This window comes from Oryctolagus cuniculus, chromosome 2 (genome assembly GCF_964237555.1).
Source record: "Oryctolagus cuniculus chromosome 2, mOryCun1.1, whole genome shotgun sequence".
Lineage (NCBI taxonomy): Eukaryota > Metazoa > Chordata > Mammalia > Lagomorpha > Leporidae > Oryctolagus > Oryctolagus cuniculus.
The window spans coordinates 108,096,069-108,110,688 of record NC_091433.1 but is presented as its reverse complement, the minus strand read 5'-3'; the positions used below and the strand labels follow the sequence as shown (position 1 = coordinate 108,110,688).

The window sequence follows — 14,620 nt, the reverse complement described above, 5'->3', positions numbered from 1 at the left end:
TGGAAACTGGCTGGGTCCCGGGAGATGGCGGAGACGCGCGGCCAGACTGCAGCCCGCGCGGGCTTCATTCAGAACAGATCCCAGACTTGGAAAAGGGCCAAAGGGCTGGAGTTTGGGTACCAGCCGGCGTCTCCAAGATCTGTTCGCGAGCACCGCTCAGCGGCTCGTCTTGGGGTGTAGTTCTGTCGCTGGGGTGTCCTAGGGTAACAAAAGACAGCTAGCTGTGCAGTCCCAAGTCCTCACCCTGCAGAAATGGGTGTGGCCGTAGGATTTTTGGAACCTGTGAGGGAAGTGAGTCCTGAAAATGTTGCGGTTTTCTGGCCCTGAAGAAGGTAAACTTGTTCTGTTTTGGTCTAACATAACCGACGTGTTTACCTCAAGGTATCTAGCAGCCCGATAAAAGAGATGTATATATATACACACAGACAATTTTCTTCAAGCTTTCAAGGAACCAGTTTTTTCCCTTCTCTGTTGGTTTCCTCATTAAAGAGTTTAAATAGACTATTTATGAGGTCCACTGAGAAATCTCACTTTTTAAAAAAAAGATTTATTTATTTGAAAGAGTTACAGAAAGAGGTAGAGCCGGGGGAGAGGGGGGTGTCTTCCATCCTCTGGTTCCCTCCCCAAATGACTGCAAGGGCCAGAGCTGAGCTGATCTGAAACCAGGAGCCAGGAGCTTCTTCCAGGTCTCCCACGTGGGTGCAGGGGCCCAAGGCCTTGGGCCATCTTCCACTGCTTTCCCAGGCCACAGCAGAGAGCTGGATGGGAAGTGGAGCAGCCGGGGATTGAACCCTTGCCCATATGGGATGCTGGCACCGCAGGCTGGGGCTTTAACCCGCTGTGGCTTTTGTCACTGTTACTGCCCATGGTGGTCCCTCCTTGAGAAGATACTCATTGAGCCCTTTGCTCGCCGCCCACGGTTGAGGTAAGATGTTTGCTTCCTGTTGAAGGACTAGGATGGACGCACATATGTGGGGGAAAGGATGGAGCTTAGATGTGGCGTGGGCTATCATGCAGGGTTTAAGGATCCAAGCTCTGGGAGTCACATGGATTCAGGGCCTCCTTTGCCCTGTATGGCTGTGGCCTTGTCAAGTTCTCTCTTCGCTCTACAGCCCCGTGTCCTTGTCTTTTAAAGTGGAAGGCACTCCTGAGGAAGTTATGCATTTAAAGTACGTAGCACCGCTCTCCCCCAGCCGTAAACGCTGCAGTAGCCGGGCACTGTCGCCATCATTACTACTGCTTTCTGCGTTCCCAAGATGCTGTGCAAAATATTAACTACCGTAGTTCTCCCAGAGGCTTAGGTATTGGCGACCCCAGTAACTGAGTGTTTTTCTTGGAGTTTTTCCAGATGATTCTAGCGCCTCCTTTTCTTCCTATAGTTAACTTCCAGGAAAGTATTAGTGTCTGATCTTTGTAGCAGGAAGGTGGCTTCTCAAGTTGTGGTTCTCAGATGTGACCTGGAGACCCCCTGGTGTGGTCTCTCAGACCCTTTTCACGGATCTGCAATTATAAAACCTTTCTTTTCCTCATAAGGCCAAGGTGGTGTTTGTCTTCTTTGCTGGGTAGGCAGACATCTGCTGTGCTGGCACAGAAGCAAGGGCCATGACATGAGCCCTGAGGCGGGGTCTGGCCACAGCCCTTGCAAGTAGGGCCCTGGGCTCCTCCCAGGGGACTCTTCCCACACCTGATCAGGGCGCCTCTCCCTCACCCAGTGTCTGAGTCTGTTTTCTGTTCCTATAACAGAATGCCTGAGGCTAGGTAATGCAGACAACCTCGCCGTCTGGGAGGAGGCAAGTCTAGGGCAGCAGGTTCCCATTTTCAGAGACGAGTGTCAGCCCTCCTTCCTCACTCCGGGTACCCAGAACCGCACAGCGTTCTCCAAAGGACAGGTGGTAAGCTGGCACCTTTCCCTGCAGAGGGCTCTTCCACGTGGGCATTTCAGTGGAAGTCGATTTCTCAAAAAACAAACCTCAGCACTCGTTTCCGTCTCAGTTGGTAAGTGCCAAGTCACCAAACTGCTTACATAAAGAAGGTTCTGGGGAGCCAGCGCTGTGTCACAGGGGGCTGAGTGCTGCCCGCAGCACTGGTATCCCATATCCAAGCGCTGGCTCGAGTCCTGGCTTCACTGCTTCTTATCCAGCTCTCCGCTAATGCACCTGTGAAAGCGCTGAAAGACGGCCCAGATACTGGGAGCCCTGCCACCCACGTGGGATAACATTCCTGCTTCTGGCTTTGGCTTGGCCCAACTGTGGCTATTGCAGCCATTTGGGGAGCGAACCAGTGGATGTGGGCTCTCTCTCCCTCTGTCTCTGCCTCTCTATTTCTCCCTCTCTATCACTCTGCCTCTCAGATAAAAAAAAAAAAGAAGAAGGTTCTGAACAGCTTCTAATGCCGTGAGAAAAAAGGGCTGGCTGACAAACCTGGTGCACTGAACTTCTGGCCACTTCGAACGCAAACCCAGCGGTGGAGCGAACAAATCAGTATTCCTTGCATCTTTTGCCACCATGCGCTTACAGGGAACAGAAGCAAATAGAAGTGCCCTAAAGAACGACCTCCTTGAAGCGGCTGTGGCCCCTTGTGATGGGGTGGGAGAGGTGCCTAAGAACACCTGTTGCTTACAATGCTCTTTTTTTTTTTTTTTTTTTTTTTTTGACAGGCAGAGTGGACAGTGAGAGAGAGACAGAGAGACAGAGAGAAAGGTCTTCCTTTGCCGTTGGTTCACCCTCCAATGGCCGCCGTCGCCGGCACACCGCGCTGATCCGATGGCAGGAGCCAGGTACTTTTCCTGGTCTCCCATGGGGTGCAGGGCCCAAGCACTTGGGCCATTCTCCACTGCACTCCCGGGCCACAGCAGAGAGCTGGCCTGGAAGAGGGGCAACTGGGACAGAATCCGGCGCCCCGACCGGGACTAGAACCCGGTGTGCCGGCGCCACAAGGCGGGGGATTAGCCTACTGAGCCGCGGTGCCGGCCTTACAATGCTCTTTTCAGCTGGTGGCCATGTGGAAACAATACAAAACAGCCAGCTGCTCTTGTTCATGGAACACCATTTTTACCCAAAAGAGGAACTGGCCCAAAAGATTTGGGTCTTTTGTAAGTCCCATTTTAATAAGTCTACTCAGATGTGGGTGCTTGGCAGGCATTTTCTCCAAAGCACATGAAGGAAGCCTGTTGACTTCAAAGCAAACCACTGATGGCACTTGTTGCAGGTGACAGAATCAGGCTTTCCGGTACAAAACACATATCCATCACTGAGTTTGCCAGCATCTCAATATTTGAAATCTTTCCACTGAGATCAGTGGTAATACTGAAAACCATTCTTTATTGCATTGTGTAATAATAGACCAATCGTGGCACAATAAAAATATATACATTTGGCCTTTTGCCCCAGATGTTGACACAGAGCTCTTAAACCCTTTGGAATGTCCTGGGTCATAGGAGCCCCTTTTGTTTTAATGAGGTTACGGCTTGGGCTCCAAGATAGCTTCAGGTGCAGACAGGTTGCCAGAAAGACCAAGCATTGGTTGGAAGCCTCCCCAAGCATCAAGAGACGGGAGAGAGGCTAGAGACTGGATTCATAGCAGATCATGCCTACAAGATGAACCTTGCATAAAAACCCTAAACAGGCCAGTGCCGCGTCTCAATAGGCTAATCCTCCGCCTGCGGCGCCGCACCCCCCCCCCCCCCGCCCTGGGTTCTAGTCCCGGTTGGGGCGCTGGATTCTGTCCTGGTTGCTCCTCTTCCAGGCCAGCTCTCTGCTGTGGCCCGGGAGTGCAGTGGAGGATGCACCCCATGGGAGACCAGGAGAAACACCTGGCTCCTGGCTTCGGATCAGTGCGGTGTGCCATCCGCAGCGCGCCGGCTGCGGCAGCCATTGGAAGGTGGACCAACGGCAAAAGGAAGACCTTTCTCTCTCTCTCTCTCTCTCTCACTGTCCACTCTGCCTGTCAAAAAAAAATAATAATAATTTAAAAAAACCTAAACAATGGGGTTCAGAGTGCGTCTAGGTGCAACACATCCAGGTGCTGGGACAGTGACGTTCCTGCAGGGGGCGTGCCAGCTTTCTGCACCTCCCCTAAGTGCGTCTCTTCCATCTGTCTGTTCCTGAGTTGTTCACTCTATCACAAGCCAGATATCATAAGTAAACCATTTTCCCAAGTTTTGTGAGCTGTCCTTGCAAATTATCTAAATGTGAGCTTGGGATTCATGGGGGCCTCCAGTTTGGAGCCAAGTTGGACAGTGGTGGGGGTTACCTGGGGACCCAACACCTGCACCTGGAGTCTGATGTGGGGTAGTGTTGTGAGACTGAGTCCGTAGCCTGTGAGGTTGACTCTAACCTCAGATAGTTAGTGCCAGGATGCAATTAAGTGTAGCACATGCAGGTGCTATGTGGAGACTCAGAGAATTGGTGGTTGGTGTGGGAAAACACCCCAGAGTGATGAATTATAGTGTCAGAGTGTACAATGTTCATTGATAGGGTCTTGGAGTCTACACTGTACTAACCTTTAAGAGATGTTGAGTTTAGGTGTAATCTGAAAATATTACAATACTCCTTCCTTTACTACTCATCTATGAGAAGAGTTTTCTTCATGTTACTTTTTTTAAAAGTATTTATTTATATATTTGAAAGGTAGAGTGACAGAGTTAGGAGGAAGAGGAGAGAGCGAGCAAGCTCATTCCTCCAGGAACCTGGATCCAATCTGGGTCTCCTGTGTAGGTGGCAGGAACCTAAGGACATAGGCCATCATTTGCTGCCTCTCAGGCCCACAGGCAGGAAGCTGCATTGGAAGTGTGGCAGCTGGGACTGGAATTCTGCTATAGGATACAGGTGTCCCAAGTAGTGCCTTAACCTGCTGCACCCCAACGCCTGCCCCTGTTTATATTCTTGGACTAAAATTGCAAATTGATTGCAGAGAGGTCCATATACGAATCCAGTTGATTTCTTTTAAGTCAGATTGCTAAAGAGATTTGTAGGGGCCAGCTGTGGTGTAGTGGGTAAAGCCAGTGCCTGCAGTGCCGGCATCCCATATGGGCACTGGTTCAAGTCCCGGCTGCTCCACTTCCAATCCAGCTCCCTGCTATGGCCTGGGAAAGCAGTAGAAGATGGCCCAAGTCCTTGGGCCCCTGCACCACGTGGGAGACCTGGAGGAAGCTCCTGGCTTTGGATCAGCCCAGTCCCAGTCTTTGCAGCCATCTGGGGAGTGAACCAGTGGATGGAAGACCTCTCTCTCTCTCTCTCTCTCTCTCTCTCCCTCCCCCCTGTAACTCTGCCTTTCAAATAAATAAGAATCTTTAAAAAAAAAACACAGATTTACAAAGATACAAAGAATACCCCCTGTTCCTCCGGCTGCTGTGGACTACTGTGGAGTGAAGGGCAGGGGGAGAGGTGTCAGGAGCCTAGGTCCCTGGGAGCGCCCTGGGATGTCCATGGAAGGATCACAGCACCACCCATCAGTGCTAAGCACTTGCCAGCTGCTGTAACTTTGGAAAGTCATTTAACCTCTCAGCCTTGATTTCCCAATCTGGGGACCAGAGAAATGGCTGAGAACAGCAGCAATAATAGCAGACATGCACAGGATTTGCTAAGTGCCAGGTCCAGATGTGCCCACTCCATGTGAGGCTGCTTGGAAAGAGTTCCTTGAAACATGAAATTAAAAGAAACATTTGCTTTGTTGCAAAGAAAAAAAAAGAATGCTATATTTTTGTTTTCTACAGTACATTTTTAATTGAAATATTTTATTTGTGAACACAGTGGGAGCACTTATATTTTAGATGAATTAATTAATGCCTGCTTAAAATTCCTCCATGTTGATTTCCAGTATTGTAGGGAGAGAGGGACATGGTCCAGATGAACAAAAGCTCTTCTGGGGGCCGGCGCCGTGGCTCACTTGGTTAATCCTCCGCCTGCGGCGCTGGCATCCCATATGGGCGCCGGGTTCTAGTCCTGGTTGCTCCTCTTCCAGTCCAGCTCTCTGCTGTGGCCCAGGAAGGCAATAAAGGATGGCCCAAGTGCTTGGGCGCCTGCACCCCATGGGAGACCAGGAAGAAGCTCCTGGCCCCTGGCTTCAGATCGGCATAGCTCCGGCTGCAGCGGCCATTTGGGGAGTGACCCAACGGAAGGAAGACCTGTCTCTCTCTCTCTCTCACTGCCTGTAACTCTGTCAAATAAATCAATAAAAATCTTTATTAAAAAAAAAAAAAAAAAAAAAAAAAGCTCTCCTGGTCCCCTGATCATGTTCAGGAGTGTAAATGGATCCTCAGAGCAAAATGTTTGAGAACTGCTGTTTTCAAAAAAAACCTCACTGTCTTACTATTAAGAAAAATCTGTCAGATCCTTCTCTCCCCCGCACTATGCAGTGAGTATTTGCGAAGTCAAAGCTGGAGTGTCTGGGCTGGAGGGGATGCTGGGGATAGCACAATTAACACCAACCTAAACCTAAACCCGCTGGCATGTGTTTGGAGCACACCAAGGTGCTCTCTGAAAGTGGATAGAGCAGGTGGATCTCGGGGAACCAAGATGCCTCTTACAGGGGTGGGGGTGGGGGCCCATGTTGGAGGACCCTTATCCTGTGCAAGTTGGAATCTGCCAGTTCTGAGCACACTGCGGTGGTAAGATGTTCTAGATTTCTCCCCTGCTCATCTGGGTTCAGCATGCGTGCGCTGAGGTCATTCCGTGCTGGATCCAGGAACCGACGCTGTTTTCCTTTCTGCCTCTTCCCCAGCTCCTAGCCATGCTACTGAGAAGCTCCCATGGTCTTCCCATCGAGAGGGAAGGAGACTGTTCCTAGAACGCTATTCCTGAACGGTCGTCTCAGTGTACATGGTGCGCACCAGACACTCGGGCTTCCTCGGGGCTCCTTTAAGAAGTGGGTTTGGAGGCTGGCGCTGTGGTGCAGCAGGTTAAAGCCTCAGCCTGCAGTGCTGGCATCCCATATGGGTGCTGGTTCTAGTCCCGGCTGCTCCACTTCCAATCCAGCTCCCTGCTATGGCCTGGGAAAGCAGTAGAAGATGGCCCAAGTGCTTGGGCCCCTGCATCCACATGGGAGACCTGGAAGAAGCTCCTGACTCCTGGCTTCAGATCTGCCCAGCCCCCAGTCTTTGCAGCCATTTGGGGAGTGAACCAGTGGATGCAAGACCTCTCCTCTCTGTGTCTTTCTCTCTCTGCCTCTTTATCTCTCTGTAACTCTGCCTTTCAAATAAATAAAAATAATCTAAAAAAAAAGTGGGTTTGGAAATGGCATAGCCTCTGTGGACCGTAAAGGTCATAGAGAATTAATTGCACACAGAGAGTGCCTATGTCAGTTCCTTGCTCTGCACCCAGTGAAGATTTGCACTTGGCTCCCTCGGTGGGAATAGGAGGAGAAGCTTAGCAGGGTTGCAATGAGATTTTCTAGGGGTAGAGATGACGGCAGAGCCACGGTGGCCACAGCCAGACATCTCCATGTGGAGCCAGAACTGTGGGTATTCAGTTCACTAGAGGGCACAGAGTGCAGGCAGGGGTTTCACAAACCCACACAAGTTAATTCCCTTTCCTGCTCAGACAAGTCATGCAATTCACAAAATTAAAAAACAAAACAAGAGATAGTTGAGGGGAACAAGCAGGACCCCACACTCTGGTCCCCCAGAAAACCCTTGATTGTTTATTATGGTTTTTATGGGGCTGGGGCTGTTAGGCCTTGTTCAGAACTTCTCCTAGGGGCCAGCATTATGGAATAGCAGGTAAAGCCACCACCTGTAGCACCAGAATCTCTTACGCGTGCTGGTTTGTGTCCCAGCTGTTGTGTTTCTGATCCAGCTCCCTGCTAATGGCCTGGGAGAAGCTGTGGAAGATGGTCCAAGTGTTTGGGCCCCTGCAGCCACGTAGGACATCCAGGTGAGACTCTTGGCTTCTGCCTGGCCAAACACCAGCTGTTTCTGCCATCTGGGGAGTGAACCAGTGGATGGGAGATCTCTGTCTCTCTCAGGCTTTAAAAACAAATACTTTTTTTTTTTCCAAAAAAAAGAACTTCTCCTAAATTAGATAAAACATGATGAGGCTACACATTTAGAAAATTTTGCCAAGAGGATTTATTTTATGTGTTAAGACCAAGAGGCATTTTTAAGACCTACATTTTGAGTTGTTGAAAAACATATTTTAAAAATTACTGAAATAGCGCTGGCGCCGCAGCTCACTTGGCTAATCCTCCGCCTGCGGTGCCAACACCCGGGTTCTAGTCCTGGTCGGGGCGCCGGATTCTGTCCCGGTTGCTCCTCTTCCAGTCTAGCTCTCTGCTGTGGCCCGAGAAGACAGTGGAGGATGGCCCAGGTCCTTGGGCCCTGCACCCGCAAGGGAGATCAGGAGGAAGCACCTGGCTCCTGGCTTCGGATCAGCGCAGCACCGGCTGCAGCGGCCATTGGAGGGTGAACCAACGGTAAAGGAAGACCTTTCTCTCCGTCTCTTTCACTGTCTGTGACTCTACCTGTAAGATTTAAAAAAAAAAAATCTTAAAAAAAAAAAGAGCAGGTCATGTGATCCTGAAGGCTGCTTCCTCTGATGTGTGCCATGTGTTCCAGACAGCAGATGCAGCTGTGACCCCTGAGTCACCATGTGCAAGGCAGTTGCACTGTTTTCCTGGAATAAGATGTGCAAATAATCAGCATCTTCTGTGGTAACCAAGGCTGGTCGGGCAGTTATGCCTTACAGCGCAGCCTGGGCTCATACGCTGATAAGAACACTGGGCTGAAAGTCAGGAGACGTAGATTCTCCAACAGTGAACTGTTAGAAATTACTAGTAGTCAGCAGTTTTTGATGTTCAAGAATGGCAGTGATTCACTCTAATAGTCCACGTGACCTCTGAGACCAGCCAGCTGTGGAATACTGGGTTACCCACTAATGCCATCTGGATCCCATTCCTCATGTCTATAAAAATCCGATCTAATAAATATCTATAGAACACGCCACCTGATAACAGCGGAATGTACATCCTTCCCAAAGACATACAGCACAGTCTCCATGTGCTGTGTGTTCAGCTGCAAACAGGCCCCATACATTTAAAAATATTGAAGTCGAGGCTGGCATTATGGCATAGTAGGTTAAGCTGCCACCTGTGGTGCCAGCATCCCATATGGGTGCTGATTTGAGTTCCAGCTGCTCCACTTCTGATCCAGCTCTCTGCTGTGGCCTAGGAAAGCAGCAGAAGATGGCCCAAGTGCTTGGGCCCCTGCACCCACGTAGGAGACCCAGAAGAAGCTCCTGGCTCCTGGCTTTGGGCCAGCCTAGCTCTGACCATCGTGGTCATTCGGGGAGTGAACCAGGATAGAAGACCTCTGTCTGTCTGTCTCTCCTCTGTAACTCTGCCTTTCAAATAAGTAAAATAAATCTTTAATAAAAAAAGGATTGAAGTTATACAAATCATGTTTTCTTGACACATGGTCTTAAACTTATTGTTAATAATTCAACAACTGCAGGAAATTTGGGAAATTCACAAACATGGAAATTAAAAAACATATTCCCAATTAACTAATGGCTCAAAGAATAAATCAGAAATGAAATTAGAAAAAATGCTCAAAATGAATGAAAATGAAAACATAGCATACCCGAACTTATGGGATACACCGAAGTACTTCAATGTGTATAGTTGTAAATGTGAACTTTAAAAAGCAAATCCCCAGGGGCCAGTGCTGTGGCATAGTGGGTTAAGCTGCTGCCTGTGCTACCAGCATCTCATATGGGTGCTGGTTCAATTCCCAGCTGCTCCACTTCCAATCCAGCCCTCTGCTTATGGCTTGGGAAAGCAGCAGAAGATGGCCCAAGTGCTTGGGCCTCTGCCAACCATGTATGGTTGCAGTTTCAGGCTCCTGGACTAGCCCCAGACATCTGAGAAGTGGACCAGTGGATGAAAAAAATCTCTCCTTTCTCTCTCTCTCTCTCTCTCCTTCTCTCTGTAACTCTGCCTTTCAAACAAATAAATAAAACTAAAAAAAAAAAATTTCATGGGGCGTAGTGGTTTAGATGCCACTTGGGACACCCGCATCCCATATCGAGAGCCTGGGTTCGAGTCACAGCTCTGTTTCCGATCCCAGCCTCCTGCCAGTGTGCACCCTTTGAGGCAGGTGTGGCTCACGTGGTTGAGTCCTTACCACCCGTGTGGGAGACCACTTTGAGGTCTGGGCTCCTGGCTTTGGCCTCACCCAGTCCTGGCTGCTGAGGCCATGTGGGAAGTGAACAAGCTGATGAAAGATATCCCCTCCCCTCTGCCTTTGTTTCTTTTTTTGTTTTTTAAAGACTTATTTATTTGAGAGGCAAAGTTACAGCCACGGATAGAGAGAGACAGAGAGAGAGGTCTTGCATCTGCTGGTTCACTCCCCAAATGGCCGCAACAGCTGGAGCTGAGCTGATTGGAAGCTAAGGAACCAGGAGCTTCTTCCAGGTCTCCCATACACAAGGAATACAGACAATCACAAAGTGGAATATAGCTCGAGAATGCAAGCTTGCTTTAACATCTGAAAACCAATTAATGTATCTGTAGGATAAAGGATAAAAAATCGCAGTACTAAATAGAAGCAGGAAAGGCATTTAACAAAATTCAGCTCCCCTTTGTGATAAATACAAATCAGGAATGCAACAAAATATACCAGTACCAAAAGTTGCACATGAACTTCACAACATTATCATTAATGAGAGTGGAAACAACCCAGAATTCCATCAAATGATGAATAAACATTCCACCATGTGGAATACTCTATGACGATGGAGAGGTGTGAGCTCCTGATACATGCTACAACATGGAAGAACCTTGAGAACATGCTAACTGGGATCAGTCACAAAGGAGCACATATCAAGATTCCATTAATACAGGCTGGCGCCGCGGCTCACTAGGCTAATCCTCCGCCTTGCAGCGCCGGCACACCAGGTTCTAGTCCCGGTCGGGGCGCCGGATTCTGTCCCGGTTGCCCCTCTTCCAGGCCAGCCCTCTGCTGTGGCCAGGGAGTACAGTGGAGGATGGCCCAGGTGCTTGGGCCCTGCACCCCATGGGAGACCAGGAAAAGCACCTGGCTCCTGGCTCCTGCCATCGGATCAGCGCGGTGCTCTGGCCACAGCGCGCCAGCCGTGGCAGCCATTGGAGGGTGAACCAACGGCAAAGGAAGACCTTTCTCTCTGTCTCTCTCTCACTGTCCACTCTGCCTGTCAAAAAAAAAAAAAAAAAAAAAGATTCCATTAATACAGAATGCCCAATACAGGAAAATCCATAGATACAAGAAGTAAACTTGTGGCTTCCGAGGCCTGGAGGAGGGGTCAGAAGTTGAGAATCACTACCAATACTTGTAGGACAGGGTTTCTTCTTTGGGTAATGAAAATCTCCTGAAATTACCCTGTGGTGATTGTTTGATTCTGTAAACATGCTGAAAACCATTTTAGATAGGGTGAGTTTTGTGATATGTTAAACTATATTTAAATTGTTTAAAAAATTTGCATATATAGTGATCTAAAAATACCATCTGGAGTGGGTTTCGCCTAGCGATTTAGACACCTGTGTTCCACATCAGCTGTTGACTCCAGCTCTTGATTGCTAACTCCAGCTTGCTGCCAGCGCAGACCCCGGGAGGCAGCAGTGTGGCTCAAGCAATTGGGTTCCTGCCACCCGTGTGGGAGACCTGAATTGTGTTCCCAGTTCTTGGCTCCAGTCCTGGCCCAGACAGAACCTATCCCTAACTGTTGTGTGAGCATATGGAGAATGATCCAGCAGCTGGAAATGCACTCACTCGCTCTATCTACCTCTCTCTCTCTACCTCTCAATTAAAAAAAAAATCCCCCTCACTCTGATGGTTAATTTTACATGCACATGTGTCTGGGCTAAGTTATGGCCAGGTAGCTGGTAAAATACTATACCAAGGTGTGTCTAGGAGGGTGTTTCTGGAAGGGATGGGCATTTAAATCAGCAGACAGAATAAAGATCTGCCTTCCCCAGTGTGGGCGAGTGTCATCCAGTGTGTTGAGGGCCCAAATAATACAGAAAGACAGAGGAAGGTGAATTCTCTTTCTTCCTGAGCTGAACCATCCATTTCTCCCACCCCCGGACACCGGCGCCCTTGGTGGTTGAGCCTTTGGACTCAGAATAAATTACATCACCCGCTTTTCAGGTGCTGCAGCCTGGAGACAGCAGGCAGTGGAACTCAGCATCCATAACTGCCTTGGTCAATTCTTTTTTTTTTTAATTTTTTTTTTATCTTGGACAGGCAGAGTGGACAGTGAGAGAGAGACAGAGAGAAAGGTCTTCCTTTTGCCGTTGGCTCACCCTCCAATGGCCGCCGCAGCCGGCACATCGCGGCCAGTGCATCGCACTGATCCAAAGCCAGGAGCCAGGTACTCATCCTGGTCTCCCATGGGGTGCAGGGCCCAAGCACCTGGGCCATCCTCCACTGCACTCCCTGGCCACAGCAGAGAGCTGGCCTGGAAGAGGGGCAACCGGGACAGAATCCAGCGCCCGACCAGGACTAGAACCCGGTGTGCCGGCGCCGCAAGGCGGAGGATTAGCCTAGTGAGCCACGGCGCCGGCCAACCTTGGTCAATTCTGATAATAAATCTCCTCTCTCTCTCTCTCTGTCCACACACACATGCACATGGGGTCTTCAAAAATTTCATGAAAAATGCATATTATGAAAAAACGAGACAGGGTTTCAGAATGATTTTTGCACTAGTAGTAGACATACCTTTTAATTCCATTTTCCAGGAGTGTTCTGAAGTACCCTCGTGTGTCTGTCTGCCTTCTGGTTGTATTTCTCTGGAAAACCCCGACTCATGTCCTCACACATCATCGCTCACTGGTTAGGAACACAGTGGTCCGGGGGAAGAATGCTCACTCAGCTCACACCAGGAGATGTGAATTCCATTCCGGTTTAGCTGTGCATGCTGGTAAACCGTTTAGCTCCTCAGCCTGTTTTCTAAGATGAAATGAGTCTGTTCTTTGGAAGGTCTGCTGTGTTCCCTTCCAACCCTAACAGCACATTTTCCTAGGGAAGCCAGGGCAGAGTCCCGGAAGGGAGTCCACGTGGTGAGCTGGGCTTCAGTGCTATGACACAGGCAGCAGAGTGAGAAGCAACAGCCCAGGAAACATTTGTCTGAGAAGAGAAAGCGAGGGGGAAGGAGGGAATGGGTAAGTTGCTTTGTGAGAATGTTGCATAAAGTTAGATAATTAGCTACCCCTCCAGTTGGCGGAAAGTCTAATTACCATTTTGTCTGCTCGAGCAGGATATGTTGCTTGGATTGCAATTGTGGGGCCATTTCTTCTAATAAAGTCACATAGGGCTGGGTTGGCACTTTGAAAAATGGGCCCATCTCCATTCTAATGTTGAGCTCACACAGGATGGAAACACGTATCCCTCTCAGCTAGGACTCATTCATAATAGAGCACGAATAGGCTGCAAGTATCAAGGGGTGAAAACTCCTGCTGCCTTCTTGCTAAAGGCTGTTTTAGAGCTTTTATCAGAAAAGTCCTACAGCAAGTAGGAAGGCGGAAACTCACCACGCATGCGCTCTGTTTTCTTCGCCATCCAAGTCCCTCCTTAGTGACAATGGAGCTGCGAAGGTGGTGCACTGAGTCTTCAGACCCGCCCCCAGGGAACCAGGTGGCCTGTGTAGAGAAAATGCAGACCTGTGGGCTTTGTCCTGGAGCCTTCAGCAGGTCCAGATGAAGCCCAGAGGCCCTGAGTTTGCAAAGCCTCCCAGGTGATTCTGGTGAGCAGCCAGGCTTGGCAACACGGATCCGATCAGGTGCCACTGACCGTAGAGTCTGTGTTAAGGTAACAACAGCTTTTGTAGGGGCAGGGTGGAAGCACACTGCAGTAATTGTACTAAACTTTTTTTTTTTTTTTTTTTTTTTTTGCTAAGTGAAAATAGTAAGCCTACCCTTTCTTTTCCAGGACCACATTCAAAGTCGTAGCCTAAGTGTTCTTTGTTTCCAGAGTCTAAAGATGGCCTTGCCTCCTTGGCAGTGAGGCACAGCGTTATGGAAACCAGCTGCCATTAGTAACCCGAGCACAGGATCTAGATCTTGAGAGCTCCTAGGACTGAGTGGTTCTGAAGCACACAAAAGAACACTAGTTTGTGTGTGGTTTTTTTCATCTGAGTTTTCCATTTGGTCTGAAGAGTTTTGTTCGACTCCTCCCCGCTTTAATTGGATCGCCCAGTACTGGGATGTCCAAGGCTCCTCCTTTTCAAAGTTGATTGGAGGCTTTAGTCAGAGTAGCCGAAACACTGGGATAGACTATTGCCCAGCACACACTGGATAGAAGAGCCTCTTCTAGTTTTGGAAGTTCTGTGACAAGGGGAACCTGCTAATCCCTCTGTGTTTAAACTGCTTTGCCTTGTACACCCTGTCGCTCCCCCATTCGTGGAGAACGACACTGGACCCTGCGCTGTTCTCTTTGCCCGGCCCTTCCCGGGTTAGCTGCCATTCCCTCACTTGCGGAGGAACGACGCCCCCCCCCCCCCCCCCGCCTGCCCGCCCACCTGCCACTTTCCCCGCTTCCACAGAGGAGCGGCACACCACCAGCCGGCTCGCTCAGGGGCTGCTCAGGGGCTGCTCAGATGTTCCTGGTGCATGGTGTCTCTCTCCTCCTTTATAGTCCTCTTCCACCAATCCA

The 14,620-nt window shown here is 49.6% G+C and overlaps 1 long non-coding RNA gene across 1 annotated transcript; it reads right to left on the bottom strand.

The window, feature by feature from the left end:
* Positions 1–12,664: 12,664 nt before the first annotated feature.
* Positions 12,665–13,740, bottom strand: LOC138848551 (uncharacterized). The gene is made up of 2 exons (XR_011386459.1): positions 13,501–13,740; positions 12,665–13,096 (listed from the first exon to the last, which is right to left on the bottom strand). It is a non-coding gene; the product is annotated as an uncharacterized lncRNA (long non-coding RNA).
* Positions 13,741–14,620: the final 880 nt, after the last annotated feature.